The sequence below is a fragment of the Dama dama genome, chromosome 26 (genome assembly GCF_033118175.1).
Source record: "Dama dama isolate Ldn47 chromosome 26, ASM3311817v1, whole genome shotgun sequence".
NCBI classification, from domain to species: Eukaryota; Metazoa; Chordata; class Mammalia; order Artiodactyla; family Cervidae; genus Dama; species Dama dama.
In genome coordinates this window covers 55,265,471-55,287,376 of record NC_083706.1, presented here as the reverse complement: position 1 = coordinate 55,287,376, position 21,906 = coordinate 55,265,471, and the positions used below count along the sequence as shown (strand labels likewise).

At 51.9% G+C, this 21,906-nt stretch overlaps 1 protein-coding gene across 2 annotated transcripts in view; it reads left to right on the top strand.

Moving 5' to 3' along the window:
• RPS6KA2 (ribosomal protein S6 kinase A2) overlaps nt 1-21,906 on the top strand; it is a 330,716-nt gene that overhangs the window by 96,283 nt on the left and 212,527 nt on the right. The gene's annotated exons all lie outside the window — the stretch shown is intronic.

Genomic DNA, 21,906 nt, shown 5'->3' with positions numbered 1-21,906 from the left:
GGATGTGAGAGTTGGACTATAAAGAAAGCTGAGCACTGAAAAATTCATGCTTTTGAACTGTGGTGTTGGAGAAGACTCTTGAGAGTCCCTTGGACTGCAAGGAGACCCAACCAGTCCTTCCTAATGGAAATCAGCCCTGAATATTCATTGGAAGGACTGATGCTGAAGGTGAAACTCCAGTACTTTGGCCACCTGATGCAAAGAGCTGACTCACTGGAAAAGAACCTGATGCTGGGAAAGATGGAGGGCAGGAGGAGAAGGGGACAACAGAGGATGAGATGGTTGGATGGCATCACCAACTCGATGGACTTGAGTTTGAGTGGACCCTGAGAGTTGGTGATGGACAGGGAAGACTGGCATGCTGCAGTCCATGGGGGGTTGCAAAGAGTCAGACATGACTGAGCAACTGAACTGAACTGAACTGAAATAATGAATAGTGTATCTGCAAAGCCGCGTATAAACCTCCATGATGGGTGCTAACTCTGGCCCCAAGTACCTGGTAGTCTTCTGTGTCTTCTGGCTCACAGACATCCCCTCACAGCAGCATGAGAAACGTCTCCCATCAGTACAGTCTGCAGGCCTGGACAACAGGAGGCCCGTCCGGGCCCTGGGCGCTGGTGGCCCGTCCAGACTGTGTTGGCTGGCCTTGCCCTTGCCTAGGCATGTGCTCCTTCAGAGTCTGCGCCCTCCCTTTAGACCATGCTCAGGTGCCTGGGACCCAGAATTCCCCGCACTGGGGACCCAGGCCCCCTTCCCGAGCCTCTGTGGGCCTTTGGGGGGAGGGTCCATCCACCCGGGGCAGACCAGCCAGCAGTGTGTGCACCCCCGTGTCCAGTCCGTCCACGCTGTCAAATCTGTGTCTGCCGAGGTGTCCCTAGGGCCCCCCCGTTAGTCTTTCCTTGTCGGCAGGGTCTGTGGTCATATCCCTCATTCATTCCCAGTATTGATAACCTGTGTGTTCCCTTTCTTCTCTTATTTTTTGTCGTGTTGTCAGAGGCTTGTCAATTTTGTTGATCCTTTAAAAAAAAAACAGCTGTTTTCTCATTGGTTACCTCTGTTGCTTTTCTGTTTTAAATACCAATTGTTTCTCTTCTGTATGTTTATTCATGCACTCATTCCTTTCTTTGTATGTACACACATGTGACCGTGTGATTAATGCTTTTCTTCCCAATGGACTTCCTGGTGGTTTACAAGGTAAAGAATCTGCCTGCAATGCAGGAGACGTGGGCTTGATCCCTGGGTCAGAGATCCCCTGGAGAAGGGAATGGCAGCCCACTCCAGTGTTCCCGCCTGGAGAACCCCATGGACAGAGGAGCCTGGTGGGCTATAGTCCGTGGGGTCGCAGAGTCAGACACGACTGAATGACTAACAACAACAAATGGGAGGAACAGAGACAAGAACGTGTGTTCCGTCTTCCTGGAAGTCTGAGATGTAGTATGTGTACTTCCGGGAAGTAATAAAGAGACTGTGTGTGACTGTCCACACACACACACACACACACACACACACACACGTGCGCACTCACGTGAGGCTATGTGCATGCTGCTTTATAAGAACGTGTATAAAGAGAACAGCATGAAGTGTGTGCTGTTGGGGGAACAGTCACAGTGCTGAGGCCGCTGTCTCAGCACATCTGTCCCTGCTGCTGATTTAAAACCCCAGCAAGCCTCAGGGATTATGGCTAAAGTCTTACCTTTAATTCCCCAGATTTGAAACCAGGCTGAATATTAAAAGCAAAATTGGACTGGATCTTTCAGATGTTCAGAGATTCAAGTTATACATTTTTTCAGTTGGCATGCCCATGATGGTCCCAACACAGTATCTTTACAGCAGTAAATCGAGAGGTTGGTAAGGAAAGGAAAATAGACACGGCGTGGTCATGGTGATTTTAGACATAAACACGGTTAAAGTTAAGTTGCACTGATTTCATTAGTATTCCACGGGTATTTTGAACATTACACTGTCAAATCTGGTTAAATATAGAATATGGCGTATATGAAAACTGAAGACCTCTCAAATGTTTAAAGATATCCTTCCATTTAGAAAATCAGGGTTGTTGTGTGCACGATACAGACCTTTTTAACCCCTAATTTGCTTTCAGCTGTGATGAGTCAGAGGCAGATGCAGAAACTGAAGTGTTTACTTGAAAAATGCTACTTGATGGTAATTCAATCTGTTCTGGAGAATAGAGGGTATATTTGTGCATCTGTCGATCCAGGGGGTGGTGGGGACCAGAAAGGTTACATACGGCTCACAAAGGACGGGCCAGGATTCGATTCATCCTTTCTTCTCTTTTGTCCTTTGACGTTTACCAATCCGCTTAACCCTCCTGCACATCAGGCTCTTAAGTTTCATTTGAGATTCTTACTTTTGTGAGAACAAGGTGATGTAAAAAATAGCAATGATTAGAAATGGAAATGTAATTGGAGATTAAGGTAAAATACAAAGCAGTCTTAAGTAGCTTCCCCTTCTCTGTCATGTATTTATCCCTAAATACATGCCCGTCTTGATTTTCAGCTTCTAGGACCATGGTTCTTATTCCTCCATTTAATGAAAGTAGAGCTTTGTCATACTTGGACCCAGCTTGACAGGCACCCCGCAGGTGTCATCCCACTGTGCCCTGATGATAAGCAGGGAGGCCTGTGTCTGATTTGTGCCCAGGTTTAAGTAAGAGGTGACAGCCTTCATCCAGACCCTGACGTCCAGGTGGCAGGTTCCGGGGTGACCCCAGTCCAGGCTCCCGGCTTCCACATGGGTAACCCTGGCCCCTCCTCTTCTCAATGAAGGCTGCAGACTGAGTGGCTCAGGGCTGTCGTTTCTCCAAGTTGTCCACATTATTAGCTTGACTTAAGCTTCAGAACTCAACACATTTTAATTTGGTGGTATGATTGATCCTGTCGTCATTACTTGCTCATGAAAATTGGTGGTGGGTACTTCGATTCAGAAGTCGTCTATTCCAATTTGTAGTGAAAGTTGAAAACATAAAGATTTCAGTTGTTTTGGAAAGGAAGCCCTTCTCGTGAAACCTTAGAGTCGGTTAACAACTGTTAATCATTTAAGCAGGGGCTTCCCTGGTGGCTCAGATGGTAAAGAATCTCTGTCTGCAATGCAGAACACCCAGGTTCAATCCCGTGGTCAGGAAGATCCACTGGAGAATGGCAACCCACTAAAGTAGTCTTGCCCGGTAGCAGCACAGGTCTGCCTGGGTTCCCAGAGCACACAGCTGATCACTGGCACTTCTAGTGAGAATGTTGCAGTGTTCAGTCTACAGGACGGCTTCCAACATCTTCTGTATTCCCGGCTTTGTGCCAAAATGACAAGACGGGAAAATAGGAGCTGTGAGCAAGAGTCTTTGTTTACACAGAAAATATTTTTTTTAGCATCCTAACATCTTTTTAACATCCTAATAAAGAAGATTACTGGGTTCAGTTCAGTTCACTTGCTCAATCGTATCCAACTGTTTGTGACCCCATGAACTGCAGCATGCCAGGCCTCCCTGTCCATCACCAACTCCCGGAATTTACCCAAACCCATGTCCATCGAGTCGGTGATGCCATCCAGCCATCTCATCCTCTGTCATCCCCTTCTCTTCCTGCCCTCAATCTTTCCCAGCACCAGGGTCTTTTCCAATGAATCAACTCTTTGCATGAGGTGGCCAAAGTATTAGAGTTTCAGCTTTAGCGTCAGTCCTTCCAATGAACACCCAGGACTGATCTCCTTTAGGATGGACTGGTTGGATCTCCTTGCAGTCCAAGGGACTCTCAAGAGTCTTCTCCAACACCACAGTTCAAAAGCATCAGTTCTTCAGTTCTCAGCTTTCTTCACCGTCCAACTCTCACATCCATACATGACCACTGGAAAAACCATAGCCTTGACTAGATGGACCTTTGTTGGCAAAGCAATGTCTCTGCTTTTTAATATGCTATCTAGGTTGGTCATAACTTTCCTTCCAAGGAGTAAGCGTCTTTTAATTTCATGGCTGCAGTCACCATCTGCAGTGATGTTGGAGGCCAGAAAAATAAAGTCAGCCACTGTTTCCACTGTTTGCCCATCTATTTGCCATGAAGTGATGGGACCACATGCCATGATCTTAGTTTTCTGAATGTTGAGCTTTAAACCAACTTTTTCACTCTCCTTTTTCACTTTCATCAAGAGGCTCTTTAGTTCTTCTTCACTTTTTGCCATAAGGGTGGTGGCAGAGAGGAGCTACCCCGCATCAGAGGTAAGGAGCAGCCATGAAGAGAGACCCCATGTCCAAGGTAAGAGAAACCCAAGTAAGACAGCAGGCGCTGAGAGAGGGCGTCAGAGGGCAGACACACTGAAACCACAATCACAGAAAACTGGCCAATCTGATCACAGGACCACAGCCTTGTCTAACTCAGTGAAACTAAGCCATGCTGTGTGGGGCCACCCAAGATAGACAGGTCATGGTGGAGAGGTCTGGCAGAATGTGGTCCACTGGAGAAAGGAATGGCAAACCACTTCAGTATTCTTGCCTTGAGAACCCCATGAACAGTATGAGAAGGCAAAATGATAGGATACTGAAAGAGGAACTCCCCAGGTCGGTAGGTGCCCAATATGCTACTGGAGCTCAGTGGAGAAATAACTCCAGAAAGAATGAAGGGATGGAGCCAAAGCAAAAACAACACCCAGTTGTGGATGTGACTGGTGATGGAAGCAAGGTCTGATGCTGTAAAGAGCAATATCGCATAGGAACCTGGAATGTTAGGTCCATGAATCAAGGCAAATTGGAAGTGGTCAAACAGGAGATGACAAGAGTGAATTCTAGGAATCAATGAACTAAGATGGACTGGAATGAGTGAATTTAACTCAGATGACCATTATATCTACTACTGTGGGCAGGAATCCCTTAGAAGAAATGGAGTAGCCATCATAGTCAACAAAAGAGTCTGAAATGCAGTACTCGGATGCAATCTCAAAAGTGACAGAATGATCTCTGTTCATTTCCAAGGCAAACCGGTTATTCAATATCACGGTAATCCAAGCCTATGTCCCAACCAGTAACGCTGAAGAAGCTGAAGTCGAATGGTTCTATGAAGACCTACAAGACCTTCTAGAACTAACACCTGCCCCCCCCCCAAAAAAAAAGGATTATTGGGTACAGCTTAGCTTTTTAAGGGATGGAAATTTTCTGTAAAATCAAAGTGAGTGAGTCATGTCCAACTGTTCGCAATCCCATGGACTGTAGCCTACCAGGCTCCTCCGTCCATGGGATTTTTCAGGCAAGAATACTGAAGTGGGTTGCCATTTCCTTCTGCAGAGGATCTTCCCAACCCAGGGATTGAACCCATGTCTCCCTCATTGTAGGCAGACACTTTACCATCTGAGCCACCAGGGAAGTCCAAAATCCAAGTAACTATTCTTAAAAGTGATTCATTTCTGTTATTTGATATCAAGTTTAATCCTGTTACGTTTCCAACAGAATTTTTCATGACAAAAAAAATTACTGAGTTAAATTAGCTTTTTTCCAGATCCAATAAAGAACACAAACATTTTTTTACTGAACTTAATGTGAATTTAACTGTAAATACATGGATGTAATTATCCTAGGGAATATTGTCCTTTTTCCTCTGTGGTTGTGCAATATTAGCAAGAAAAATTCCATTTTTAAAGATAATGAGCAATAATAATAATTAGGTAATTCTTTAGTCCCCTTGATTCTTCTTTGTCTTTCTAGTTCCCCTTTTTCTGTTAACATCTTTATTCTGTATTTCTCCATCATTTTAAATGTACCCAGACATTCACTAACCTTTAATGTAAGACAAGATAATTTGAATTCTTCTGTTACCTTTCATCACACTCTACTCATAACCCAGCTTTGTCCCTTACCGCTCCACTGAAATTATTTCTAGAAGCTACTGTTTACCTTTTTCTCAGTAAATCAACATTTCCTCATCAAGAATAATGCTGCATTTTGGAAACTGTTCTCTTTTTCCTGAGCTGTAGCTATCTGAGTGAGACAGAACGGGGTTCCAATCCTGCTGTCTGGTTTCACAGAAGTCACCTCTCCATCTGTATAAAGAGATGACACAGCCTGCTTGTTGGAAACATTTTATAAGACGATAGATGTCAAGACCTAGTTTTCTTACTCTTTTCCAATTAATTCTTTCCTGAGCATCCTTTATCCTCAACTTTTCTGGATAATTTCCTTATTCCTGAACACTAGTTACAGATAACTTAGGTTTTGTTCTACTTTGCGTAATACTCAATCCCTAAATTAAACCTAGCCGTTTGAATGGCTATCATCACTCCATCAGAAATTCTACAGATTGTCAGTTAATCTTTCAGCATTTTTGAAGACTTCATACACAGAGTTTCACTACTGTGATTCAAGGCTTTCTCCCATGATGGTCCAGACAAGCCCATTATTGGGTTTGATGTGATTTTCCCAGTTTTCCCAGGGCTTTCTTGGGGGCTCAGAATCTGCCTGCAATGCAGGAGACCCAGGTTCAATCCCTGAAAGTCCCCTGGAGGAGGGAATGGCTACCCACTCCAGTATTCTTGCCTGGAGAATCCCATGGACAGAGGAGCCTGGTGGGCTACAGTCCCTGGGGTAGCAAGGAATCAGACACAACTGAGCGCCTTTCAGTTTCTTTCCCCTGACCTGACCCCCTGCTTACCGTGGGAACACACTCTTCTGCACCCTCTGTGTTCTTAGGTATGTATCCTGTTCACTTCCACCTGTAGGTGTCACAGGGCTTTACTTTCCCTTCCACCTACCAAAGTGGTTGTCCCCTTGCCCCTGTATCATACCCTTAGTTATTCCGGGAGAGTCTCCAGACTGCATAGCATGGGGTGGGTGGGCCATAGGTTGTACTAATTCTTAACTTTCTTTACTGATAGACTGTTCTCCAGAGACGGTACAGCAGTATACCAGAAGAGCTGCAGGAACTTCTTTATTTCTCCCCATGTTCACAAACTTTTTTTTTTTAATTTGGCTTAAAAGAAATTTATTGTCTCACAGTTCTGGAGCTTAGGTCCAAAGTCAAGGTGTTGATAGGTCCATGCTCCCTGAGACACCTGTAGGGGGATCTCCCTGGCATCCTCCGGCTTCTGTCCCCATGTTCCTTGGCCCCCATGTTCCAGGCATCCCCGGGGTCTCTGCCCCTGTGGTCGCATGGGCGTCCTCCTCCTGTGTCTCTCTGCGTGTAAGAAGGACTCCAGTCCAGGGACTTCCCTGGCGGTCCAGTGGTTAAGGATTCGCCTCGCAATGCAGGGGACACGGGCTCCACTCCTGGCTGGGGAACTAAGACCCCACAGGCGGGGAGCCACTAAGGCCGGCGCTGCGGCTGCTGAAACCGTGGGCCGCACTTAGGGCGCCCGTGAGCCGCGGTGAGAGATCCCACGTGATGCAGTGAGGATCCCAGGCGCTGCAACCAAGACCCGAGGAAGCCAAGTGAATAAGAAAACATTTAAAAAGAGACTCCAGTCCTGTTGGATTAGGACCCACCCTGAGGGCCTCACCCCTACTTGATAAGGTCCAGTTCACAGCCCCGGTGATGTGGGGATGTGTGCATGACCGTGACGGGTTATGTGGTCACCAACTCTTGGTGCTGTTACACTTTAAAATTTTATATGATGGTTGTTAAGTGACATCTCCTTATCTTATTTTTTTCCTGATTTTTTGCTCCTTTCCTTATTTTTTTCTTATGACAAGTAAGAAATTCGTACTTTCTGTTTAGTGAGTTGAGGATGTCTTCAATTCATGAGAATGTCATGCTTTCTAGTCATGTAGATTTCTCTTTCTCCAAACTGTTTTCATAATTTTTCTATTTCCTGATCGATTTCTCTCTTTTACATTAAGTAAGATAACGTTGAGTAGGATAAGTACATTGTATGGTTATCTCTACTGATGCAGAAAAAGCAATTGATAAAATTTTGACATATAAGTTTGGTAAAGACTTTGTTTATTGTAGGCATAGAAAAACACTATTGATTTTTAAGCAGATTTTATATCCCTCAATCTTTTTGGACTTTCATTAGTTTTAAGCCCCTCTGTTCTATTGGGATTTCTGTGGTCAGGATCGTGTCATCTGCCCATCAGAATCTTTGAATTCTTTCAACTTCCCCCTTCCAAACCATCTGCCACTCATTTCTTTTCTATCCACCCCCCCCCCGCCCCAGCTCTCTCCCCCCAACCTCCTCCCTCTCCTTTTGTCTCACTGTGTTGTAAGGACCTTTGTTAACTGATTGTCATGTTAGTGAGAGTGCTTGCTTCTGATTTTAAGTTTTTTCCATTAAGTGTGAAATCTGCTTAATGTTTTGGGAATGTGGCCACACCGTAGATGTTTTCTGAAAGAGCTTGGGCGGAAGGTGTTGCAGGAAGGGGGACCCCTTCCAGGGTCCGAAACTGGGCTCTTGTCTAACACTTGGAAATGGATTGTCCAAGGAGACACATGTACTGACAAAGCAAGAGATTTTATTGGGAAAGGGTGCCCGGGCGGACAGCAGGAGGGTAAGGGGACCCAGGAGGCCTGCTTGGGTTTCATGGTGATGGGATTAGTTTCCGGGTTGTCTGTAGCCAGTCATGCTGACTCAGAGTCCTTCCTGGTGGTGCACGCCTTGTTCAGCCAAGATGGATGCTGGACAGGAGGATTCTGGGAGGTGGTCGGACCTTTTGACCTTTCCTGAACTCTTCCGGTTGGTGGAGGCTTATAGTTCCATGTCCCTTACCAGGCCCTCCTGTCATAAAACAACTCATGCAGATGGTCACTATGGGGCCTGGCCGGGGTGGGCGGTTCCAGTCAGCATGCTTCCCCTCACAGTGATGTGGGGTGTCTCTGGCCACTGCGTGCGGAGGGTCCACGAGGGCTTTCTGCAGGGGCCCACGTCCTGGAGACAGCAGCCTGTGTCAGGAGGGTGGGTCATTTGAGAGCTGCTTAAAGGAGAGTGCTGGGGGTTGGTGATAGACGGGGCGGGGGGAGGATGGCCGGGGAAGGTCAAGGATGACTGCTCGCCCTTGGCTTGCGTGGCTGGATGGACACCACGGTTGGGGCAGGGACACGGCGAGAGGTGCTGACTCTGCCCTCAGTGACACTGACGTGCTTTCCAGATGCTCAGCATGGGATGCTGCGTAGACGCTGCGCAGAGGGACCCAAAGCAGAGGAGGCTCTGCTTCAGTCTAGACTGGAGCTTCAGTGAAAGCGGATGGGTAGGGACCCCGGGAAGCCAGTGTGAACTTCAGTGTTTCAGATGTTCCGGGGGAACGGAATAGAGCAGCAGAAACAGAAGCCGTGATCGGACACAGTGGGAAATGACCCTCTAGGAACAGATCAGAGTACCCAGTTTTCAGAGGTGATGGTGTTGCAGGGGAAACCGAAGCGGCTCCCGTTCAGGCAGAAAGGTTTTTTCCTAAGGACTGAACAGTGCATCAAAACTGTAGAGGTTGTACCTAAGTGTCTACGCAAGTGAATCATTACAAACTCCTCAGAGTTTTAGTAACAAACACGAGCTATTAAGAAGTGAATATATTTTAAGCACTTGAATTATAACGCCATAACATCCACCACCATAACTGGAGTCAGTGAGCCATTGAATGCAATGAGCTATTTTGCCTTTGAAGTTTTCCAGAATGGATGGTGTCTCTGTAAAGTAACACGTGTTCTTGAGAAACCTTGAATCGTGCAAACTCATCTGCTGACAATAGCAAGGATTTGGGGAAATGGAGTGTTGGGATAGAATACTCAGAACCTTGGAATCTTATTAACCAGAGCACTGGGTGCTGAGCCACTCAGTCCTGTCCGACTCTTTGTGACCCCAGGGACTGTAGCCCGCCAGGCTTCCCCGTCCATGGGATTCTCCAGGCAAGAGTACTGGACTGGGTTGCCATGCCCTCCTCCAGGGGATCTTCCAGAGCCAGGGACTGAACCTGCGTCTCTTATGTCTCCTGCGTTGGCAGGCGGGTTCTTTATCACTGAGCCACCTGGGAAGCCTAGAACACTAACCCCTCACCACCTATCCGCCCAAACTCAACGCTAGTAAAGGTATCCTTGTGTAGAGAAACGCGTGTTAAATTCCTAATACAGGAAATACGCTGCGGTGTGTACAGAACTTCACTGTAATGAAGAGAAAGGCGACGGCCTGGTGGAAGAGCAGGCGGGTGGAGGGGGGAGGCTGGCCCTGCAGGCGAGGAGACCAGTGGGCGTCTACAGGGGCAGCTGTGCTGGGCCGTCTCTGCTCGCTTCCTTTGACAAAGATCCAGGCGGCTCCTGTGACATGGAGTCTTTCATGACTGAACACGTGACCAAACAGGACCAAGAGGGACCGCATGGGGTCAGAGGGCATCATTTACAGAAGACCGCGCCTCTGCGTCCTGCCCTGCTCACCCGCGTCCGGCTTCTGTGTTCAGCGCGGGGACCTGGAACCGCCGTGCGCTGGAGACGTTTTTCCAGGCCCACTGCAGCTTTTATGTTACGTTCACACGTCGTCAGTCCCAGTTCCACGGGTGAACCTGCGTTTTATAAAACATGCGCCCCCAGAAAACCCACTGTGTTTCATAGGCAGCTTGCAAATATCTAGACGTCGTTTGCTTACGTAGAGGCCAGGTGGTGGGAGATGCTGACCGCGGGTCTTCTGGAAGGAGAAGCTGACCTTGAACCACCCTGCCTGCAGACTGTGCGTGAGCAACACCTGCTCTGACTCCTCTAGCTAAAGATCTTCTTGTAAGTGTGAGGGGTGTCTGTGTCTGTTATTTATGATCTGGTTGAGTTTATCCTAATTATTTGGGAGATGTGTGTGGTTCTTTCCAGACTCAGCACTCATCTCTTACGTAAAATCAAGTTCCGATTCCTCGATCGTGACAAACACGAGCCAAAATTCTTCCAAAAACTGAAAATAACATCCAGAATTAAAGTTCTTCTGAAGACAGCAGTTAGAAGAATGGAAAGTAGATCCCTAAAACAAATGTTCCCTGAGGAAGAGATGCCAAACTCTTCCATTTTTTAATGTTACATTTCCTAGTCTCATAATTTATTTCATCCTCATTTTGTTTTTTCTTGAGTGGAAAAAATTAACACCTTAAAGCAGAAAGGTATGCTGTAGGTTAATTGAATTGCAGAAAAGAAGTCGGAAGCTGCCAGCTTTTCTGAATTATAATCACAGGAAATAAACTTTGCATCCTTCTACACAAAACCCGGGTTCTTGGATTTTGCCTGCTGTGTGTCACTTTTTCTTCTTTGTGTTTCTTCTGTGAAGAAATTTTGGGCAACTAAGGGGGATAGTTGAGAAGAAAAGATAAGTTGTTCATGATGTGGTTTCTGGGGCTGATGGCCCCCTCTGGAGGGCGACCTTTCTCCTGTGACAAGGAGTTGACCTGTTTTAGCTCTGATTATAGACTGACTCCCCTTCGAGGCTGTGCCTCTGATTAGCGTGTCGCCTAGTCGCTAAGTTCCGCCCGCAGCTCGGTAAAATCATGTTCTTTAGTTCCTCAGGAAGTTAATACTTATGGTCTTTGAACTTATTAGTATTGGTCTCAGTTCATGTGAATTGAACCCTGTGTTCAAGATGAGGGTGTCGGTCCAAAGCTGCAACCCCTGCGTCGTGGCCTGCAGCATCGCACAGAAAGACGATTAACCTTCAAGATGTGCCCGGTTATCCCTGCGATGACATCACTGGGAAAGGGGGTTTCACTCAACACGCAGAGCCGTGACATCTGCCTGTGGATAGGCGTTCCGAGGGCCAGGAACTGAGGCTGATCACGTGGGTGATAACACAGTTTTACCCGTTTTGCTTGGTGAGATGAGCTGTGGTTAGAAGGCGACTGTGGAATTCAGCAGATTCAGGGAGGCGCGTGTATTGGGGAGACGCACCGCGGGCCTGTGGCTGCGGGAAACTCCGTGAGTCGTTGAGGGGAAGCTGATGGGGGAGCAGGCGGGAGGGGTCCTTCCCAGCAGAGCCTGGGGGAGACGGTCATGTTGAGGACGCCGAGCCTTGAGGTCAGACGCGTCCAGGTGTGAAGTGGCTAGGGGGACAGAGTCCGGGGGAAGTAGCTCCCAGGAGGCATTCTCAGGGCACAGCTTAGGCGCTGCAGCTTCACGTGGTCCTAAAGAGAAGGAAAAGAGAGAATTGTTTCTGAAACTCCGATCTGGGGACTTCCCTGATGGTCCAGTGGTTAAGACTCTGTGCTCCCAATGCAAGGGGCGCAGGTTTGATCCTTGGTGGGGGAACTAGATCCAGCATGGTACACAGCTCGACCTAAAAAAAAAATTCCAGTCTGCTCCCTCCAGCGGTTTTCCCGGGGATGTTTGGGAAAGAGTCGATGGGGAAGGCTGGAAGCAGACACCCAGGGAAGGGACACAAATCCCTTATCGCGGCATCAGGAGGAATTATTGTATGAATTCCTTTATTTTTTTCTTTTAAATTTCTTTATTTTTTTAATTGAAGGATAATTGCTTTACAGAACTGTGTTGGTTTCTGCCAAACATCAACAGGAATCAGCCGTAGGTGTACGTATGTCCCCTCCCTCTTGGACTGCTTTTATTTTGCTGCTTTCTCCTGAAGCTGCTAGCACTGACTAAGCTGCTCTTGGCAAAGCACAGCGGCCGTGGCTGAGATTTCAAACTGGTGGACGTGCTGTGCTAACCGGGAAACAGAACACCGTGAGGTCGAATTAGCCCACCGAGTCCCGTCCAAGGGCGGTGGGTGCAATTCTAATGGTGCAGGTTTTTTTGTTTGTTTTTTTTTTTAACCATATTGTTACAAAACTGCTGGGGACATTTTATGAACAATTAGATGCTTGCGGCCACAGATCTGGAGAGAGGCTCTGCTCTCGGAGCCTCAGGAGGCCAGGAACAGGGAATCCCTCCGTGGCTTCGTGGTCGAGCTGTGTGGCCTCTTGGCTAAGTCCTCACTGTGTTAGGGGGAGAGGCTCCCCAGGGTGCAAGGAGGTCGGTTTCAAAATGACAAGAGTAGGGTCTCCAAGAAAAAGAGGCCTAAGAACAGTATCAACAGCGACATTGAGAATCCCTTTCTTAGCGGCCGCTCTGCAGCCTCCCGGGTGAGAGGAGGGACCGGGACCCTGGACGTGGCGGCGGGACCGGTGCCCACCGCCCCGAGCTGCCCGCCCCCATGGCTGCAGGCCAGGGGCTCGCTCAAGACGGACAGGCTGGCAGCAGAGCAGGTGGCCGGCCTTGGCGAGCTGGCCACCCCATGGAAAGAGCAGGCCCTATATTAAGCAAGTGACCCCGGGGCGCTCGATTAAGTCAGTTACTAAACGCGGTTCTGACTTACCCTGGCCCTGAGGAAGCAGGGCCGTGCCCTCGCCGCCCCCCCTTTGGGGTGATGCCCGCCGAGAACCGGCCTGAATGTTTACAAATGCCTCTGGGAGGTTCGCTCTGCGCCATGTGAAGGCGTCAGAGCCTACATGCCTGAGGGGGAAGGCTTCTCGGCTCCCTGGCATAGCTGACCTCCCTCCCAAGAGGGGACATGCTCTCCCGCCTGCGGCAAGCCTTCTCCAGAGTCTACGGGGCACTGCTCGTAAGTACTACGGCTTGTGTGAAGGAGCTCTCGGGAGAGGCCACGGCTCTCTTTTCAAAACGATGCCTGGTCCTATTTGGGAGCCAAACTGGCCGGTCACTTAGGGTGATGGATTTTCAAAGGCATGCATGATGTTTGTAAGCCTTTTTGCCACCTCTTCTTATTTTATTTGATATGAAAGTTAGAGCCTGATTTTTAAAACGGTCACTTTTCTCATTGTATCTCCGTTTGGACCCAGTCTCGGTCCCCTTCATTTCTGCCCGCCTTTCCACTTTTCATTGCAGGAGCGTCCCGTCCTGCAGAGCGGACGCCCTCTGTCCCCTGTCCCTTGATCTTGTTCGTGACTTCGCTCACACTCGGGTGCTCCCGTGTGCCTGCCCCCTGGCTGCGTGCTTCAGGGGACGTCCCGTGATGTCGCTCCAGTGAGGGGTGATTTCTATCTGTCTGCAGCTTGAGCATCTGGTCGGGGGGAGCTGTGTTCACTTCTTTTCTTTCTCCCGAACTTCTCTCCATTTTCCTTTTTAATCCTGTTTTATCCTGCTTTTCTCCTTCTCCTCCCTGCGCTCCCTTCCCTAAGACGGCAGGTCCTAGGTGGGTGACGACCGGCCGGTCTGGGGCCTGGTCTGGGGACTTGGCCTCCAGGACCCTCACACCTGCCTCTCCAGCTCTTCTCACATGCCGTTTGCTTTAAGTGCAGCTCGGCTCATTTGTGGTTCTCTGTCCCGTTACTGGTCCCAGATCAAGGGGATGGTTGTCACTGGTCAGCACAGCTTCCCGGAGCATCCTGAGTGCTGCCGGGTCCCCAGGCCTGGGCAGCTTCCTCCCCGCCTCCTGTGGTTCTCGCTCTTCTAGTCTGTGGACAAGCGGGCTCCCCGGTGGCCCAGCGGTGATGAATCCACGTCCCAGTGCAGGAGATGCAGGTTCCATCCCTGGGTCAGAGAGATCCCCCAGAGAAGGACATGACCACCCACTCCAGTACTCTCGCTTGGAGAATCTCATGGACAGAGGAGCCTGGTGGGCTACCGTCCATGGGGTCACAAAGAGTCAGACACGACTTAGCATGCAGAACACGAAACACACATGACTGTCAAGTGTCAGAGCTGCATGCATACCCATCACGACAGATTACAGGCTTCCCTCTGGTGACGCCTGGATCTTGTTATATGTAAAGCCACCAAGAAAACATACAAACGATGCTGTTGATGATCATCGATACTGTACACTGTTTATGACCAAGTGAACCCCTATTTATTTAATGTTTTCAATTAATTTATTTAATGTTTTCAACTAATGTTCTTTATAAAACACAGCCATGGAGATGGGCAAGCCAAGTGGGAAGGCTTGTGAGCATCCGTCCACAGCAGGCATGTTCAGAGACCACGGAAAGGGCCGCTCGCGTCTTCCACAGCATGTGTGGCGTATCTTCACACATCCGAGATGAGGACTGGCTGTGGAGAGGAGCAGTGTCTGCTCTGTAGGGCCTGTGCTCCCATTGTACAGATGAGAAGGTGGAGGCTTCTCCAGAGGAGGCGAGTCGCTCGGTTACCCAGATGCTGGTGAAACCGGAATGCAGCCCACGCAGGGCCACTGCAGGGCAGAGACCTGCCCACCCCGGCTGCTGGCAGCCCAGCCCCAGTGACAAGCCCCCACCTCCCGCAGAGAGGGGAGCCACGCCCGCATACCCAGAGACGCTGCCTCCAGGAGCAGGGCACCGGGGTGCCTGCGCCTCTGATGCTGGCCAGGTGTCCGTCTTTAGAGGGTCTGAGGCCGTCAGAGCCATCCACGGCCATCACCACATACTGCAGCATCCGGGCCATCAGCATCTGCTTTCCCCACCCACCCCGGGCCCCGGTGGCCTTCTGCGTCGGCAGGTCTGTCTGCACATCAGCCCTGCAGCGGGGATGCGCCGGGTCCCGGAGCAGACCCTGTGGATGAGCGAGGCTCTGTTCTGGGCGCTTCTTGTGCGTGTGTGAGTGCCTCTGAGCAGGGCCGCCCGCAGCGGAGCTGGTGAGGGGCCTGGGCTGTGCGGTGACCACCAGCGGGAGGGCTCCCTGACTGGGGCCATCGCGTCCGTGGGGGCAGGGCTGTCCGGTGTCTCGCCTTTATCCTCCCCCTCCACTCCCGCCGTGGGCTTTCCCCAGACTGGGCACCTCCCAGGACCCAGAGAGGGACCTGCTCAGGACTCCAGGCTCCGCCAGCAGGATCAGGGCTGCAGAGATGCTGGTGGTCCCACCCCAACTGCCTGTCAGTCAGCCTGGAGGCTCAGGACCAACTTGGCGGGTGGCTTCCCGGGTCACCACCTCTCTCTGCAGCATGGGGCACCCTCAAGAGCAGATGGACACCCACCGTCCCAGCGCCCTGCCCGGGGTCTGGGCTCAGGCCCTGGCAGTGAGGGCCTGGAAGGTACCATCTCCCTGAGCTATGGGTGGATGGTTCGTTTAGAGGTACCAAATATTTGCTTAGGAATTATGGAGGGCTTATTTAAATGAAGTTATTTATAAAACAGAAGCAGACCTACAGGCATGGAAAGCAAGCTTACCATTACCAAAGGGGAAAGGAGCAGAGAGGGATAAATCAGGAGGTTGGGATTATCATCCATGCTGTGCTCAGCTGTGTCAGCTCCCTGCGACCTCATGGACTGTGTACCCCTCCAGGCTCCTCTTTCCATGGGATTTCCCAGGAAAGAATGCTGGAGTGGGTTGCCATTGCCTTCTCGAGGGGATCTTCCCCACCCAGGGATCGAACCCGCATCTCTTGTGTTTCCTGCATTGGCAGGCAGGTGGGTTTGCCACTGAGCTACCTGAGAAGCCTCTAACATATACACACTACTGTGTATAAGATGGGCTTCCCTGCTGGCTCAGCTGGTAAAGAATCGGCCTGCAGGGCAGGAGACCCCTGTTCGATTCCTGGGTCAGGAAGATCCCCTGGAGAAGGGATACGCTATCCACTCCAGTCTTCTTGGGCTTCCCTGCTGGCTCAGATGGTAAAGAATCCGCCTGCAATGTGGGAGACCTGGGTTCAATCCCTGGGTTGGGAAGATCCCCTGGAGGCGGGCATGGCAACCCACTCCAGTATTTCTGCCTGGAGAATCCCCATGGACAGAGGAGCCTGGTGGGCTACAGTCCACGGGGTCACAAAGAGTTAGACACGACTGAGTGATGAAGCACATATGTAAGATAGATAACCAACAGAGACCCGTTGATAGCACAGGAACTCCACTCGGTATTTTGAAATAACCTACAAGGGAAAAAAAAATCTGACGAAGAATAAGTGTATATGTATATATAACTGAATCACAGTGCTGTGTATCTGAGACTAAGGTAATATTGTAAATCAACTGTGCTTCAGTTTTTAAAAACGGATGTTGAATGTTGTCTGATGCCTTTTAGCACCCAAAAATGTGGGGGGGAAGTGAATGCACGTGGCTCCCAGCAGCGGAAGCGGTTGTATCTGCCACCCGCACTTCTCCCGCAGGGTCTGTCTAGCACCCCCCTCCAGGCCTGCCCGGGAGGGGCCCTGGGGAATTACCAGTGACACTGGCCGGGCGCAGCCTACCTTTGTCTCCTCTGCATCCTCTTCTTTACCTGCTCACCCAAGAAGATGGTGGTGGTTTTCCTATGGCGCCCATTTGTGTTGCCCTTTTTCTCATCAGACGGAGGGGACACACGCAGTCTGTGTTGGAGGTCTGAGTTGGAGATTTCCCGGAAAACCTCATGATCTCTGTTCTCAACCCCAGGCGCCCGAGTCTGAGCATCTCTTCCTCTGAATTCAGGTTGGAGTTCTGTTTGCAGAAGGGAACCCACGCCTCCCGCAGCAGGAGAAATGGTGTAAACGCACGTGGAGGTGGGAGGGACCAGGGTGGGAAGACCAGCGTGTTTGTGGTGTGAAGCCTTAGGGCAGCCGCCTTTCTGCTGGGGTAGGGTCTGGGGGTGGCTCTGATTCCAGCAGGTCTTGTGAGGGGCAGAGAAAAAGATGCTGCCTTCGGGTGGGGCCGGCTTGCCTTGCAGTGGTTGCGGGCGTTAGGACCCAAGAAGGTGAGAGCTGAGTCTGGTCACCTGAAGCGCTTGGCTCCATCCTGACGCCCCCGCAGAGGCCGGCCCGGCAGAGCCCCTTTCTCAGGACACGTGGGTCATTGGACAGGAATGGCCGGGGTGAGAAGCAGCCCGTTTGGCAGCTGCGTCTTGGAGAAACAGGGATCGGGGGTGCTGGGAGTGTGAGCCACGGGATGATGGGAGATGCTGCCCCGTGGGCAGAGGGGCCCTGTCTGCTCAGAAAGAGCTGAGCCCCGTGAATGTTGGGGGATTGCACCCCGAGCTGGTGATGGGGAGTGACACGCGCAGTGGTGTCGTGGATGGAGGGACTGGCGCCCGTGGGGACCTCCTCGGTGTTCCCGGGGCCTCAGCTCCCCGGCCTGCGAGCTCTTCTTCAGGGAGACGTGCAGAGGAGGGGGCAGGAAGGTCTGGGCCTGGGGAGGTGGGCACTCTCTGTGCGGGGGGTCGGGGTCTGCGCGGGGACAGGGTGCCCTCAGCACCCCCGGGGCTGTCCCTGGGGCTGGGCTGGGCTCTTGGCCTGGGGTCCCTCCTTCTGGGAGAGGTGAGACCAGTGACGTCCTTGCCCTTCGCACCGCACGTCTCTGTCCAACCGGCAGGTCGGGGCATCTTCCTCGGCCTTTGGCCTCCACCTCGAAGGGGTTCCGTCTGCATCGTGAGCCCTTGGCTGCTTCTTCAGGCCCAGGTTCTCTCGATGACTGTGACTTCCTGGGGCTCACGTGTGCGTGGGTGTGCGTGGGTGTGCAGCTGTGACCATGAGTGGGGGGGGACCCACGGCTCAGGCTCCCTGGACCCCTGATGCCCGTGCTGGTCCACGCTGTCCCCGCCTTTCACTTCCAGCCTCTCTCACTGCTGCTGCGACAAATGCATTCTCACCCCGGTGCCTGCTGCCGCGTGCTAGGCAGCTTCGGTCATGTCTGACTCTCGGCAGCCCTGTGGACTGTAGCCCGCCAGGCTCCTCCGTCCATGGGGTTCTCCAGGCAGGAATACTGGAGTGGGCTGCCATGCCCTCCTCCAGGGGATCTTCCCGACCCAGGCATCGAACACGAGTCTCCTAAGTCTACCTGCATTGTCAGCAGGTGGGTTCTTTAGCACTAGCGCCTCGTGCGACGCCTTCACCCAGGTCTCTCCCCAATTCTCTGACTCCATGATGTTAGCAGAGTGAGTTAGGCTCTTCGGACCTTAGATTTTATATCTGGAAAGTGAAGTTGAGGTAGAACTCAAGATTCTTTTTGTTGAATTGATAGATATTTGATTTAGAATATTGTGTTAGTTACAGGGGTATATAAAAGCAAATTGGGGTCTTTGCAGATTATATTCCATTTTGGGTTATTGCAACATATCAGGTATAAATCCCTGCGTTACACAGTAGATCCTTGTTGCTCAGAGATCTGAAATTCTGATTCCTGGCTTAAAAGCTAGGTGTTAGCCGTGCGCCAGGCACTGTCCTGACTGCATTCCACACAATGATTCGCTTATTCCTCCTCATTCTCAGGAGGGCCGCACAGTTACTCTCCCGTTTTACAGATAAAGAAACCGAGGCGAGTGTGTCGGTGGGTGTAAGCCCATTCCGAAGCTCACGTCGAGTCCAGGATCGTGTCAGGCAGCTGACCCGGGCACTTCCCCTGCCGGCCCAGCTGCGCCCTGCCAGCCTCCCCTGCACCAGCCCCCCACCCAGGTGTCATGTCACCTCCTGCCCCTCCATCAGCCGGCCTTCTTCCCTCAATACCCGGTGGTGACTGAATCGCTCCTGCCCTTTGCTGAGCAGCCACGAGTGGACGTGGTGACGTGGTGACGTGGTGGGGATCCCTGAGTGCTGACTTGCGACCAGGGGTCACCGCCGGCCTCTCCGGGAGGCCCTGCCCTCCGCAGGGATGAGGCTCGCCAGTGGGAACGCAGTGTCCTGGCAGGACCGCGGGGGGAGAGCACGGCCTGCCCTGGGCTGGCCCGGGTCCCCCTGGTGCAGCGGCTCCAGCAGACTCAGGGTCCTTCTCGCCCCCAGACGCCCTGATGCACAGCCTTGGGGAGCAGGGGAGACACCCGAGGCTCTGAAGGGCAGGCAGAGAAGAAGGATTGCTTCTGCACCCAGCACACCCCTCCCTCCTCAGCCCGGGTCTGCGTCCTCTTCTCCTGCTTTCAGTCCTCCCCGCACCTCCTTCCATTCCACCCCCGCCCCTCACCATCACCCCTGCCGGCTCGTCCCGAGCTGGGAGGTCTGGACCAGGGATGAACCCCTCCCGCTAATGGCACCCTTGGGTGCAGGCTGGCATCCTTGGTGGTGAGCGCACGCGCAGTCCACACTCTGAGATGATTCTGGCGAACACGGTTACACGCGGCTCTGCTCACACAGACCCGGACAGTCTTTCACGCCGGCCGGCGTCACGAGCCTCCTGCCGCTTGCTGAGACAGTGCTTGCCCTCTTCCAACACTCCCAGATTTAGTTTGTGTGAGCATGCTGTGTTCGCTTCTTAGCACAGAAAATCAAAGTCTAAGAAGCCACATCTGAGCAAATAAAAGTGATTGGGCTTCATGCAATCCAAACAATCCAGCAAACTAGCTCCATGGGAAAACAAACACGGTGATGTCAGCCGGACATCAGCAGTTTTATAAAAGTTTTTGGGAAACTCCCTCTAAACCACCTCCATCTTAGCAGTTTAGAGGCAGGAAATCCCCCGGCCTCTGCGAGTCTGGGCCTGACTCCCGCAGCTGCAGGGGGCATGCCCAGGTCGGGACAGGGCTACTCGACAAGGCTAACTCGTCAAGAACCCCGAGTTACCCTCTGTAACTGTGGCTTATACCGGGTAAACCACTGAGCATGTGGCTGTCCCGTGGGACAGCGTCACAGCCCTCGTCTGAGAGCCAGGCGTGAGGAAGGTGCCCGCCTCTCTGCCTGAGGTCGGGCTCCAGTGGGATAAGCCAGGGGCCCTGGTCACCCTGCTCCACCCGCAGCAGATGCCAGCGGGCAGGGCTGTCGTGACGGAGGCCTTCACAGCGTCAGAGCCGGCGGCGGGGTTGGGGTGGGGAGAGGAGAGTGACTGCACTGCCGTTTCTCTCCCTCGAGCTGCGGTGTGCAGGCGGGCCGGTGGTGCAGAGACGTGGCCCACTGTCTCTCTTCTCCGTGCGTCGTTCCAGCAGCACGGGGCAGGGCTGCCCTGAGAGGTGACCTGCAGCGGCTTCTCGGTCCTTCCCCGCTTGCCGCAGACGTGGTGGAAACAGACGAGAGACGCATAGTCTCCGGCAGTCCAGGCAGACTTCCTGGAAGAAGTGGTGTGTCTCACGGGAGGAACGGGACGGGCCAGAGGGGGGCAGGCAGGAGCGCAGGAGGAGGCAGGCTGGGGCGCCAGGGGCCATGGGTGTGCCTGCGACTGTAAGCAGAGGCCAGGCTGCGGGGCGTGGTGTGTGCTGGGGGTGGCTTATCAGTGGTTCTCCGTCCTGACCCTAGGGCAGGGAGGAGATAGGATCTGGGGTCCTCTCTGGTTCTAGCAAGGAGGGAGGAGGGACGGGAGTACATGGTGGTGGAGACCAGGGCACCATCATCTCCACGGCCCTCAGGATCGCCCCGTCTTCCTGCCCGTGTGTTAAAGCCTCCGTGGGCGTCTTCCCAGGGGCTGAGCAGCAGGCTCCCCCCATCTGAGCTCTGGGTCTCTCTGCCCCTGAAGGTTCGAGGTTCTGGGGTGCATTCTCCTTCTGTGGTTCTCAGGGCATTCTGGGGCATTTCTGCTTAGAGACAGTGATTTTCCTGACAGGGACCCAGTGCTCGGAAAAGGACCTTGATTGCTGGATGGAGGGAAGTGTGTATAGTCCTGGATCACCCTGTGATGAATCACCGATTTATCACAAATGAAGCTCGATGTCACGTGGCCCCTTGGGGTTCTCCAGCCAAGAGTACTAGAGTGGGTTGCTGAGCCTTCGTCCCAGGGGTCTTCCCGACCCAGGGATTGAACCCACGTTTCTTGCGCCCCCTGCATTAGCAGGTGGGGTTCTTTAGCAGACGGGTTCTTTACCACCAGCGCCACCATGGAAGCCCCACAAGTCATTGTGAAAGTGTTCGTTGCTGAGTTGTGTCTGACTCTTTGCGACCCCATGGACCGTAGCCCTCCAGGCTCTGTCCATGGGATCCTCCAGGCAAGAACACTGCAGTGGGTTGCCATTCCCTTCTCCAGGGGATCTTCCCGACCCAGGGATCGAACCGGGCTCTCCTGCACTGCAGGCAGATTCTTTACCCTCTGAGCTACAACGGTAAATTCAAAACTGGCCAGTTCACACTGAGACAGTTTGAAGCGCTTCCCGTCTCTGGCGCTCAGGGCGCCAGGACTGTAGATTGTGACGGACTCTGTGAGCGGACGTCTGTTCCCTGTTCACT